The sequence below is a fragment of the Peromyscus eremicus genome, chromosome 3, assembly GCF_949786415.1.
Source record: "Peromyscus eremicus chromosome 3, PerEre_H2_v1, whole genome shotgun sequence".
NCBI classification, from domain to species: domain Eukaryota; kingdom Metazoa; phylum Chordata; class Mammalia; order Rodentia; family Cricetidae; genus Peromyscus; species Peromyscus eremicus.
This window is the reverse complement of record NC_081418.1, coordinates 83,344,695-83,356,678: the sequence shown is the minus strand read 5'-3', so window position 1 is coordinate 83,356,678 and position 11,984 is coordinate 83,344,695. Positions and strand designations below refer to the sequence as shown.

Here is an 11,984-nt window from a genome sequence, read left to right as displayed (position 1 = left end):
ACCTCAGGGCTACTATACACTTTAGCTAGGTGCTGTAGTGTGCACCTCCAAGCCCATCTCTTAAGAGGAAGAGATGGAAGGATCAGGAACTCTAGGTTATGCTCAATGACACAGTAAGTTCAAAGGCACCTTTGAGATCTAAAACCTCAGCTGGGGGTGGGGCATTCTACGTGTTTTTCCTAGTTGTGCCTCTGGAATAAACTTAATAAATTGAATAGTAATTTGTGTGGGTAATGGAGATCCTGTTGTAGTTTGCTCAAGGTATTGCCTCCCAAATAGGTTGAGAACCATGGTGTTGAGAAGAGGGACCTCAAAACCAGGGCGACTGAGCACAAGACGGGTTGGGGAGGGGAGGGATATGACCGCAACCTGCTCCCAGGGACTGGCGAAAATTCAAAAAGAAAAAGAAAATAAAAAAACAGGGTTGGACTCCGTCAGTCTTCTGTGTTGGTCATCCTGGCCTTCATCCTTCTCTCCTTCCTCCCCTTCACCTTCATCTTCATCTCCTTCACCTTCATCTTCATCCCCTTTCTCATCAATATCTTCCAAGTCTTCCTCTTCTTCACCATCATCATCATCATCTTCTGCCTCTCCTTCTTCGTCATCCATCTCAGAAACCAAACAGTACTGCAAGGGGGTTGGCCAAATGCCATCTCTGACGGCCTCTCCTAACTCAGCTGCACCTGCATCAGAACGGTCAGTCAACTGGTGAAGCAGCTCTCTGGTTCTTCCGCTGCCTCTTCCTGCTGGCCTTATTCTGCATTTGACTTGAGCGTTTTGTCAAATCCTTTCCAGACTTCCATTTGATTTCAGTGGGCTTTGAAGATGGGTCGCCACTCTCGTTCAGATGGAATTCTTTGGAGAGAACTTTATTTTCAAAGTAAGGATTTCCACCGAAATAAGAATCTATTCTGTAACCGGATTTAATGTCTTCAAATTCTGTTACTTTGACTCTGGCCAAGTGAAGTAGGGCCTCTTCATCTTCCTCCCCAAGCAGTGCGGACACATGTGGATGGTTGACAAATGTTGTTACTCAAAATTTTGGGATTTTGGCGATCAATTCTGACCTCTTCCGAAAAAATGGTTTCCAGAGTTTGTTATATTTTTGTTCAACTTTCAAAAATGTCCTCACTGGCTTGTTCAACAAGTCTGTCTGTTTCATGTTGTACTCCGTTGATGTGTTCAATTGTTCCTTCTGCTCTTTTCCTTCCTTCGGCAGTCTGGCAGAGGCCAACTTGTCCTCCAGTTCAGGGCAGGAGCTGATTTGAGGGAAGAGGCCAGGAGCCAGAGGCCAGAGGCCCGATGTGCATGCGTGCACGCGCGCGTGTGTGTGTGTGTGTGTGTGTGTGTGTGTGTGTGTGTGTGTGTGTGTGTGTGTTAACCAGGAGCTTCAAAACCAGCAGCAGACAGGCATCTTTAACCCCAGCACTCAGGAGGCTGAGGCAGGAGGGTTTTGAGTTCAGACTGAGCTTCCCTATTCCCTAACCCATAGGAGCTGGCCTGCTCCTTGTGGAGATGACCAAAAGAGCACTGGATTTGGGGTGACTTCACCACAGACCGGTTGAGTTCTTCAAAGAGCAGGAGGTCTCAAGTGTGGAAAGGAACAGACTGGAATCCACACAGCCTGGAGGAGAGCATAGGGCAAGTACAAGATTAAACTCAGCTACATAGCAAGTTTGTGGTCAATTTGGGCTACATGAGGCTAAATCTCAAAAAACAAAACGAAGATTGATTTATATGTTGCCTTTTTAGCCCTATGACTTTGCTAAATTTTCTTGGCTATTGGTACACAACTGTGAGTTCTTTGGAATTTTCCCACAAGGAATAATGTTATCTACAAAGAACAATTTTTATTTCTCTTTCTCAATATGTATGCATTTCACCTCTCTATTATTTTTATCTGTTTACTTATTTATTTGGGGGATTTATTTGGAGGTGGGGATAGTATCTTATACAGTAGTACAGACTGGCTTATAGTTCACTATGTAGCTGGCACTGAGCTCACAACAATCCTCCTGCCTCAGCCCCTTGAATGCTGAGATTACAAGTATAAGCCATCTATTTGGTCACGCCTGGCTCTTCTTTCTCTTGTCTAATTATACCATATTGGATCTTTAGCCTGATTTTGAATGGGGGTGGAAGTGGATACTATTACTTCTCTCCCTCCATTCCCTCAATCTTAGAGGGAAGGCTTGCAGACTCATACTAGTTGAGGTTGGTGCTGGCTGTGTGTCTCATAGAGAGCCTGAGGATATAGCTCAGTTGGTAGAGTGCTTGCCTGCCATGCATGAAGCTCTGATTTGAGTCTATCACATCTAAAAATGGCCATGGTACTACTAAGATGAATATGAACACACCATAGAGGATTCTTACCCAAAACAGGTGGTAATGGATAATGAGATCTGTTGGAATACTGGACACTGGTGGACAAGAGGAGTAGAGTGCCATGAGAGGAAATACACAGGACAAGTGAGGGCTTCCTCTGCAGACATTAACCTCTACAAGGAGCAGATTAGCCAGTGAAAGACTCTGATGGCCTACGGATTTGTGAACAAGGACTTTTGACACAAAGTAAGCCCACGAACTGGCCAAGAGTTCTGAGATGCCACTCTCTCAGCCAAGACAAGATCATGTGTGAAGATGCTTTTTACAGTCTGGTAAGGGAGATAAGCCAGTACCAAATGAAAATCATCCACAGCGGTGATGGTGGCACTCCAGGTTGTGTGGAGTTGCTCCTGAGTGATGGAGTGAGATACACAGGAAGCTCTGTCACCAGAAAAAAGACACCTGCCCTGATATGCTGTTTCTAACTTTGGAGAGGCATCCCACTGCTCTCTTCACCTCGGTGGAGCTCCCGGGATATCCCCAAGTCACTACGGATCTCCTCATGAAATTTCCTCACTTGCTTTCTGACCTCATGAAATTTCCTCACTTGCTTTCTGACCGGATAAGTGCACCTGTTACTCCCTGGGGGTTTTCTCACTTGGGGGTTCCCCCCATCCCCAAAACAAACACCTCTGCCAGCCAGATTTGCCATCCAAAAAACCAGTTGCACTCTGATGCAGAGAACCAAGCTATAGACAAGAAAATCTGTTGAAAATTGGTCCTTACACTCTAAAATATCAGCTGCTGGTGATTTTTTTTTCTTGTGGCTGACCTTGGACCTATGCTAATTTTTAGGAAAATGTCACAAACTACTGTTTTGCTGACAACATAATTAATGTTGCTGATTGGTTTGTTTGTGGTGTGACCAGCTATATTCTAGGCCAGAAAAAGACATCAGATCCCCTGGAATTGGAATTACCAGTTGTTGTGAGACACTATATGGATACTAGAAATTTAACCCATGTTTTCTGCAAGAGCAGCAAGTACTCCTAACCATGGAGCCATCTCTGCAGCCTCTACTTTATTTTTAACTATCGGTCTATATGTGTGGCTGTGTATGGGTATGTGTATGCAAACACCAAGGACATCAAATCACCCGGAGCTGGAGTTACAGGCAGTTATGAACTTATTGACCTAGGTCCTGGGAACCAAACTAAGGTCCTTCAGAAAAGTAGTACATGCTCTTAACCACAGAGCCATCTCTCTAGCCCCTCAATACATTCTATTCAACATTCTAGTAGCAAGGAATCATTTAATGGCCCCCATGCTGGGAGGGCCCTAACTGACTTTCAGTGTGTTTGAAACAGAAATATATAGGGGAAATATGGGGGGTATCAGAGGATGCCTCCTGGGAAGATGGCATTTGAGTTGGCAGCCACTAAAGAAAGACAATTCATTTAGACCAATGTTTCTCAACCTTCCTAATGCTGTGACCCTTTAATACAGTTCCTCATGTTGTGGTGACCCCCAACCACAAAATTATTTTCGTTGTTACTTCACAACTATAATTTTGCTACCGTTATGAATTGCAATGTAAATATCTGATATGTGACCCCTGTGAAAGGGTTGTTTGACCCCCAAAAGGATCTCAACCCACAAGTTGAGAACCACTGATTTAGATCAAATGGATAGTATGGACATAAAAAGAGATGATCTTGTCAGGGGGAATAGAAATGGCAGATGGAGCTGGAAACAGGGGAATTACCCTACATTGTAAATCAGTCAAGGTCTTTCTGTTCAGCAATGGGGCTGGGTCAACATATCCAGCATCTGCCAGGGCCCACACAGAGATAATATCTTACGTTGTATAAATCTCCATTTGATTTATTATTTTTTTAAAGGTTATTGAGGTTTCTGCACCATTTCAACAAGGGTGGGCAGTGATCCGTGCACAAAGCAAGCAGGTGAGAAGACTGATCGCCCTGGGAAGCACTCTGTTTATCCACAAACACCTCCCCCCATGCACGGTGTTGGAGAGCCAGGTGACATGTCAGGAGGGACATGTCAGGAGGGACATGTCGTCAGGAGGGATGGCCTGGTGATGCTTCTCTCAACTCTCTCACCTTCCTCTGTTCTCTTCCTTGGTGTTTCTACAGCTCTGGGTCGGCTCGACTCTCTGTGAGAACGGCACTAACCGAGATCCTGTCAAGGCGTCTCTTTGGGCAGATGTTTGCACCCTACCCAGATATAACCCAGTCTGTTTCCAATCCAGGAAGAGAAATAGGGATAACAGAAGTGCTGACTAGTTTTATGTCAACTTGACACAAGCTGTAGTCATCCGAGAGGAGGGAAACTCAGTGGAGAAAACGCATCCGGAAGACTGGGCTGTAAGCAGACAAGCCTGTAGGGCAGCAGTTCTCAACCTGTGGGTCTCGATCCCTTTTGGGGTCCAATGACCCTTTCACAGGGGCCACATATCAGATATTTATATTATGATCCATAACGGTAGCAAAAGTACAGTTATGAAGTAGCAACAAAATGATTTTATGGTTGGGGGGTCACCACAGTATGAGGAACTGTATTAAAGGGTCACAGCATTAAGAAGGTTGAGAGTCACTGCTATAAGTCTTTTTCTTAGTTAGTGACCAGTGTGGGAGAGCCCAGCCCATTGTGGATGGTGCTATCCCTGGGCTGGTGGTCCTGGGTTCCCTAAAAAAGCAGACTGAGCAAGCCATGGGAGCACCCCTTCATGGCCTCTGCATCGGCTTCTGCCTCCAGGTTTCTTCCATTCTTGGGTTCCTGTCTTGACTTCTTTGCTGGTGAACTGTAATGTGGAAGCATAAGCCAAGTAAACCCTTTCCTCCCCAAGTTGCTTTGTTCGTGTGTGCTTCATGGCAGCAATTGCAACCCTGCCTAAGACACATGCCTTGATATTGCGGTTTCTGGCTGTCATTTGAACGGATACTTAAGAGCTGGGAGTGTAGCTTGGTGATGGAGCACTTGCCTAGCATGCATGAGGCCTTGGGTTTGACCTGAGCAATAGAGAAAAACCAGCCCCAAATACCACAAATACTATAAACTATAACCTAGTGTACCTCACAATTTCTTTTTTCTTTTCTTTTCTTTTCTTTTTTTTTTTTTTGGGTTTTTTGAGACAGGGTTTCTCTGTGTAGCTTTGCGCCTTTCCTGGGACTCACTTGGTAGCCCAGGCTGGCCTCGAACTCACAGAGATCCGCCTGGCTCTGCCTCTCGAGTGCTGGGATTAAAGGCGTGCGCCACCACCGCCCGGCCACAATTTCATATTCAATAAAAAACGGTTTTGTGGACGTGAGATGGCTTTGGGGGTAAAGGCACTTGGCACCACGAGGCTGCCAAACTGAATTTGATCCCTCAAGCCCACATGGTGGAAAGACAAACTGTCCTCTGACCTCCATACATGGACCACAGCACACACATGCTTGCACACACAGACCCCAATTTCTGAATGAATAAATCAATAAATGTAATTTTAAAATAGCTTAAAAAGTGGTTTCTATGGTGGCTACTTGTATCAGTCTCAAGTTCTGAGTTCCAGCTCTAGCTCCATTTACGGGTACTGATAGCATAGGTTACACCCTTGCTGCAAAGCAACCCACCCTTTACCCGAGAAAATAAAAGTTGTAGGCAAGGTGGCCATATCTTCAGTTAGCATTTCCAGGGAATTTTGAATGCTTCACTTACAGTGTAACATTTCATTGGCAAGTCAAAATTTGATGAGTGACACAGTTTTTATATTCCCTAAATCACTTAGACATGCATTATGTTTATGTAGAATGCACAAAACTCTGGATTCGCTCTCCAGCCTAGCCCCCCCCCCCCCCCCCCCGTGTGTGTGTGTGTGTGTGTGTGTGTGTGTGTGTGTGTGTGTGTGTATGTGTGTGTCTGTGTGTGTGTGTGTGTGTGTGTTTGTGTGTGATAGAATGAATGCTCACTGATGATCTAATAGGGTGAAGCCCTGGGGTATGTCAGAGCTACCATCTGCTTTGTCCAAGGTCACTCACTTAACAAGTGATTCTGTGCTTCAGAGCTGTACAGAGTGTCATCAATCCTTCAGATAAGGAAACTCGGGCAGGGCAGAGAACTCACCTATCCTGCCCAAGGTCATACAGGGAGGAGGTAGCTCAGTCCTTGACTCATAACTCCACATGTTCAGCCTCATCTTCCTGGCCTGACCTCATTTTGCATTTGGCCCAGGAGTGCTGGTGTCCTCACTTCAAAAGAAGATGTTTATTCCATCTTTAGCCAAGGCTGCAGTTGCTAACGCTTAGCGTTGTTCTCACGACTTAAAGCTGAAAAGGTAGCACAGGGTATATAGTATCAGGGAGAGCTTGATTTTTTTTTCCTTTTTCTTTATTATGTAGCTATGGCTGTCCTGGAACTGATATGTAGACCAGGCTGGCCTCAAAGTCACAGAGATCTACCAGTTTCTGTCTTCCCAGTTCTGGTCTGTGCCACTATACCCGGGCAAGCTTGACATTTTAACATCGTCATATAATGTTTTAATAAGTATTTGACAACTGCAACACACACACACACACACACACACACACACACACACACACGAATTGGTGAACACTTGCCTCATGAGCCTAAGGACCTGAGATCGATTCCTCAGACCCACACAAAGGTGGAAGGAGAGAATTGACTAGAAAAAGTTGCTCTCCACCTGTGTGTCATGGCATGTACACCCACACCCACATACGATGCACATATGGGCACACATAATACGTAATAATTAAAAAACAAAATGAAATTTTAAGAAATGAATTAAAAGAAGCTCTAAGCATGCACAGTACAGGCTGTAACTCCAGCACGTGGAAGAGAGACAGGTGGGCTGAAACAAGCTTGGGGCCAGCCTGACACACACTGTGAGTTCAAGGCATGAGGGCTACATAAAAGACCCTAACCAAGACCCAAACAAAATAACAACAGAAGAACCTTCAATATTCGGCTACATAAAAGACCCTAACCAAGACCCAAACAAAATAACAACAGAAGAACCTTCAATATTCGGTTAGCATCAGATTCTAAAATGAAAAATGTTAGCTCGGTACTCCATCCACCTACGCTGGTTTTTGTTAAGAATCGCTCCAGCCTGCTTTTGCTGTTAGGTAACACAACCCCACCGGGAAAACTAAAAGCCACAGTTCTAAGCAGCTGCCTACTTAAACTGACACACCAGCAGGGTAAGACCTGGCCTTTCCCCTGAAGAGATAATTAAGCAACTGGGCTGTTTGGGTTTGTGTCAAAAGTCACCTGTCCCCTTGATCTGTACTTCAGCTAAGGTGCATGATAGGCCTCAGAGGTCATGGGAGAAGAGGGCCAGGGCAAGGGAGAAATTTCAGTCCACCTTGAAGTGCCAAGTGTTTGTTTTCCCCCGGTCGGCTCATCTGACTTCCTCTCTGGTGAAAATCTACCCTCCGTATTCCTTCATGAAAGTACCTTGGCATTCTTCAACTGCCCTTCCCCAAACTTCAAGGAACCCAGCCCGGGACCATGGCTTTCCAAAGGCTTCTGGTGGCATCTGAGAGTCTGTTGGGTTCTGAGACACAATGTAGAGGATTTTTGTTGTTTCTGTGGTCTTATTGTTTCAATGTAGCAACATGTGTTTTCTGCAGCACTAGAGGAACTTGACATCTTTCACCCTTCAGGGGGACTCCCTACCCATGAACTGATGATCTGAATCTAAATACATCGCAGTGTGATAAGGAAATTACAATCACAGTCACGTTCACTGAAAGTCACAAGGTTTTCTTCTACTCTTTAACAACTTCCCTTTTTGTTCCTCGCCTTGTGGATAAGCATCAAGAATTGAAGATCTGGAAGATTCCATGAATGCAGGAGAGGCTTTTATCTGATTTAGGAGTTCTGTAGCAATTTCTATCAGTTTTAAAACCTCCCTCTTATTTTTTCTTTTGTTTCCCTCCATACCACTGGTAATGCAGTGAAACCAGAAATTCTCTTCGCAAAGTTTTGGTACCGCCCCTAAATGCCAACCCCCATCCCTAATCCCACCCACCCCTCACCCCCCAACTCTCCCCACCTTCCCCACACCCCCACCCTGTCCCCACCTTCCCACCCTCCCCACCCCTCCACCTCCCCACTCTCCTCACTCTCCCCATGCCCCATCCTCCCACCTCCCCACCCCCGACCCCACAACCAGGAGCAGAGTCACTATCCTAGGAATTCTGACCACACTCTTATTGATATAAATCAACAGCACTTTTTATCCTGATTAATAAGTCAGGAATCTTAGAAACGAGCAAGGCTGTCACCAACAGCTTCCCACACAAAGGAGCTGTAGACGCTCAGGTCGATTCGGTAGGACTCCAGGCTTCAGTTCCCCAGCTAGTGTAATCATGGATCAAATAAGACAGTTGCCATTGCATTTTTGTTGTTGTTTTTTGGAGACAGGGTTTCTCCACGTAGCCCTGGCTGTCCTGGAACTCAGAGATCCACCTGCCTCTGCTCCCCAAATGCTGGCATGAAAGGCGTCAGTTGCCATTACAATTTGAGGATGATACCGAGGCAAACAAGGAGCTACTCCAGTTAGGCCTCCCTGACTGAAACAAGGAAGCATGGAATTTTGGTTCACAGGGGCACTGGCTCGGGACATGGAAGACAGACTTCCAGTGGTTCTTCTGATCGTTCTTCTCCTAGAGTCAAGGGCAGAAGAGACGTGCTTGAGCCTGGCCTCCACAGTTTCTGGTCACCGCAGGCAGCAAAGCCCCTGGGATTCTGCGGACTCCAGTTGCCACCAAATTTATGACAATTTCATCTCTGTCCAGAGTACCTGTACAAAAGACTGCGTGGAAGATGGTGGGCTGGGGAGATGGCTCAGTGGATAAAGCACTCCTCACGAAAGCGTGAGGACTGGGGTTCTGATCCCCAGAACCCACCAGTTGAGTAAATGCCAGTTGGGCTCCCACCTGCCTGAAATTCTAGCTTTGCAAGGCAGAGACTGGATTTCCAGATCCATCTGTCTGGCAAGACTAGTCATATCGGAGAGGTCTGTTTGGACGAGAGACCCTGGCTTTAATGAGTAAGGTAGAGGAACAGCAGAGGATGATCTTCTCATATCAATCTTAGACCTCCACAAGACCATGCACTTACGTGTGCATGCATATACACATATGCCCACACATATGCAAACCACACATACATGGAAAAAAGGAAAAAAGAAAAAAAAAAGGAAAATGCGTCTGCTCATTCAAAGGGGCCTCTTGCTTCCTCCAAAGCAGCTTACATCTACAGTGTTTAATAAAGGGCTTTCTTGGGCCAGGTATGGAGGCACCTGCCTTTAATCCCAGCACTCAGGAGGCAGAGGCAGGTGGGTCTCTGTGAGTTTGAGGCCAGCCTGGTCTACTACATAGGGAGTTCTTGGCCAGCTTAGACAACAAAGTGAGACCCTGTCTTAAAATTAAAAACTGATTATAATAATGATGATGATGATGATGATAATAATAATAATAGACCTTCCCAACTTCACTTTTGACTCTAGTACCAAGCTCCCTTTCCCTCTACCATAAGGTCTACCCTAGGTCCAAACCAGAGATAACTTTTCACTCTAGGCAGAAGAAACAGGTTTGGATATTGTACCAGCACAGGAGACAAAATTAAGGTATCTCCTGGGCAGCATGTATTCTGGCTTAAAAGAGAACGACTAAGGGGAGTTTGTTAAAGAAGATCGCAGCGAAGCCAGAAGTGGGCCCCGCAGCTTCTGCCTACATCACTCTTGGTGTCCTTCGGAGGGTCTAGACAAGGAGATGATTATGACAAAGAGTTGACTTAGGCCCACATTGCACACAGTTCTTTCTTGCTTAGAATGTCACATGGCAACGAGAAGCTGCTAGGATAGACTGGACAGCAGTAGTTCGGAATCCTGCGACAGTGTGTGCTCTGCAATGCATTCTCTGGCATCTTTTCTCTCTTCCTTTCGGTACTGGGGATCTTTATCTGAACTTGTCACAAGATGAGGAATCTGTGTGGTTGAGTGTATAAGAAGGATGTCATTGGGCTTCTGTGCTTTGATACGAGCCAAAGAAGCATCAGTACGTCTCTAGTCTTCCCGTGGGCTTGAGAAGACTGAAGTGTGAGATGGAATAGAATAACCTGAAGGATGTAAAGAGATTGTTGGGGTAGTTCACTTTGCATGTGATCACTAGGGTAGATGATCAGAACTTCTGGTTTTCTTTTCCTTCTTAAAATTTTTACGTCTATAGCCGGGCGGTGGTGGCGCACGCCTTTAATCCCAGCACTCGGGAGGCAGAGCCAGGCGAATCTCTGTGAGTTCAAGGCCAGACTGGTCTACAAAACGAGTGCCAGGAAAGGCGCAAAGCTACACAGAGAAACCCTGTCTCGAAAAACCAAAAAAAAAAAAAAAAAAAATTTACGTCTATTTTTTATTTTAGTGTGTGTGTGTGTGTGTGTGTGTGTGTGTGTGTCACCATGTGCAAGTGAAGGTCAGAGGACAGCTTCTGAGAGTTAGTAGGTAGAGTGGGTCTCAGGGATGGAACTCAGATCAGCAATTTGGCAGCAGGTGTCTTTTTTATGTCTTGCCAGATTTTCTGTTTTTTCAAAAATCTACAATAAAGGACATTTTTGTTGTTGTTGTTGTTTTGAGACTGGGTTTCTCTGTGAAGCAGTCGTGGCTGTCCTGGAGCTCACTCTGTAGACAAGGCTGGCCTTGAACTCACAGAGATCCGCCTGCCTCTGACTCCTGAGTGCTGGGATTAAAAGCATGGGCCACCACCACCCAGCAGATAAAAGGAAATCTTGATGTGTTATTTCATTTTTAGTAGTAAGCAAATGTATATAGAACTGAAATAGAAAGGAAGAAAAAAAGAAAGAGAGAGAAAAGGAGTGTGCTAGGTGTGAAGGCATGTGCCCGTAAGGAAGAGGGAGTCAGAAGATCACAAGTTCAAGGCCATCCTGGTCTACTTATCAAGACGCTGTTGAAAACAAAATGTCTGGGGGAAGAGCTCAGTGGGTAGAATGCTTGCCTAGCATGCACCAGTCATGAATTTGATTGCCCAGCACCACATAAAGTGACACAATGCCTCGTGCTTGGGACCCGTACTGGGAGATGGAAGCAGAAGGCTCAGAGTCATTCTTGGTTTTCTATTGAGTTTGAGGCTAACCTGGACTACATGAGACCTGTTCTAAGCAAAACAAAATAAAGAACCAACCAATCAGATTGGGAGTTCCAGCCTCTAATGGGGTGTCCCCATCCACAGCACTGGGTAGAAACCCTTCCCTGCTCTTGAGCCACAGGCAGAGGCGTCTTGCTGCTTCTTCCACCCCCGCTCATTCTTGGGAACTCCCTGGCTCCGTTTCTGTGTGAGGCTCACTCCAGCTGAATGGTTCTTACCCCGCACCCCCGCCCACCCACACCGACCTCGGCACTCACACCGCTTTCCCTCCGGGTTCCTGGTGAAATATCACCTCCTCTGAGAGGTCTTCCTTCTGCGTACTATTTTATATGAAATACTCATTTTCTTCCCCGCCCTAATTATGCCTCTTATGAATTTCCTCTCTTTCTGTAACTGTTAGTGGCCCTCACCCTTGCCTCCAGCATGGTGACCACAGTGCAGCAGGGGCCAACAGAGGAATGAACAGGG

General features: G+C 45.8%; 1 pseudogene; it reads right to left on the bottom strand.

Moving 5' to 3' along the window:
• Positions 1 to 393: 393 nt before the first annotated feature.
• The window catches only part of LOC131906425 (protein SET-like), a 24,530-nt pseudogene continuing 12,939 nt past the window's right edge, over positions 394 to 11,984 (bottom strand).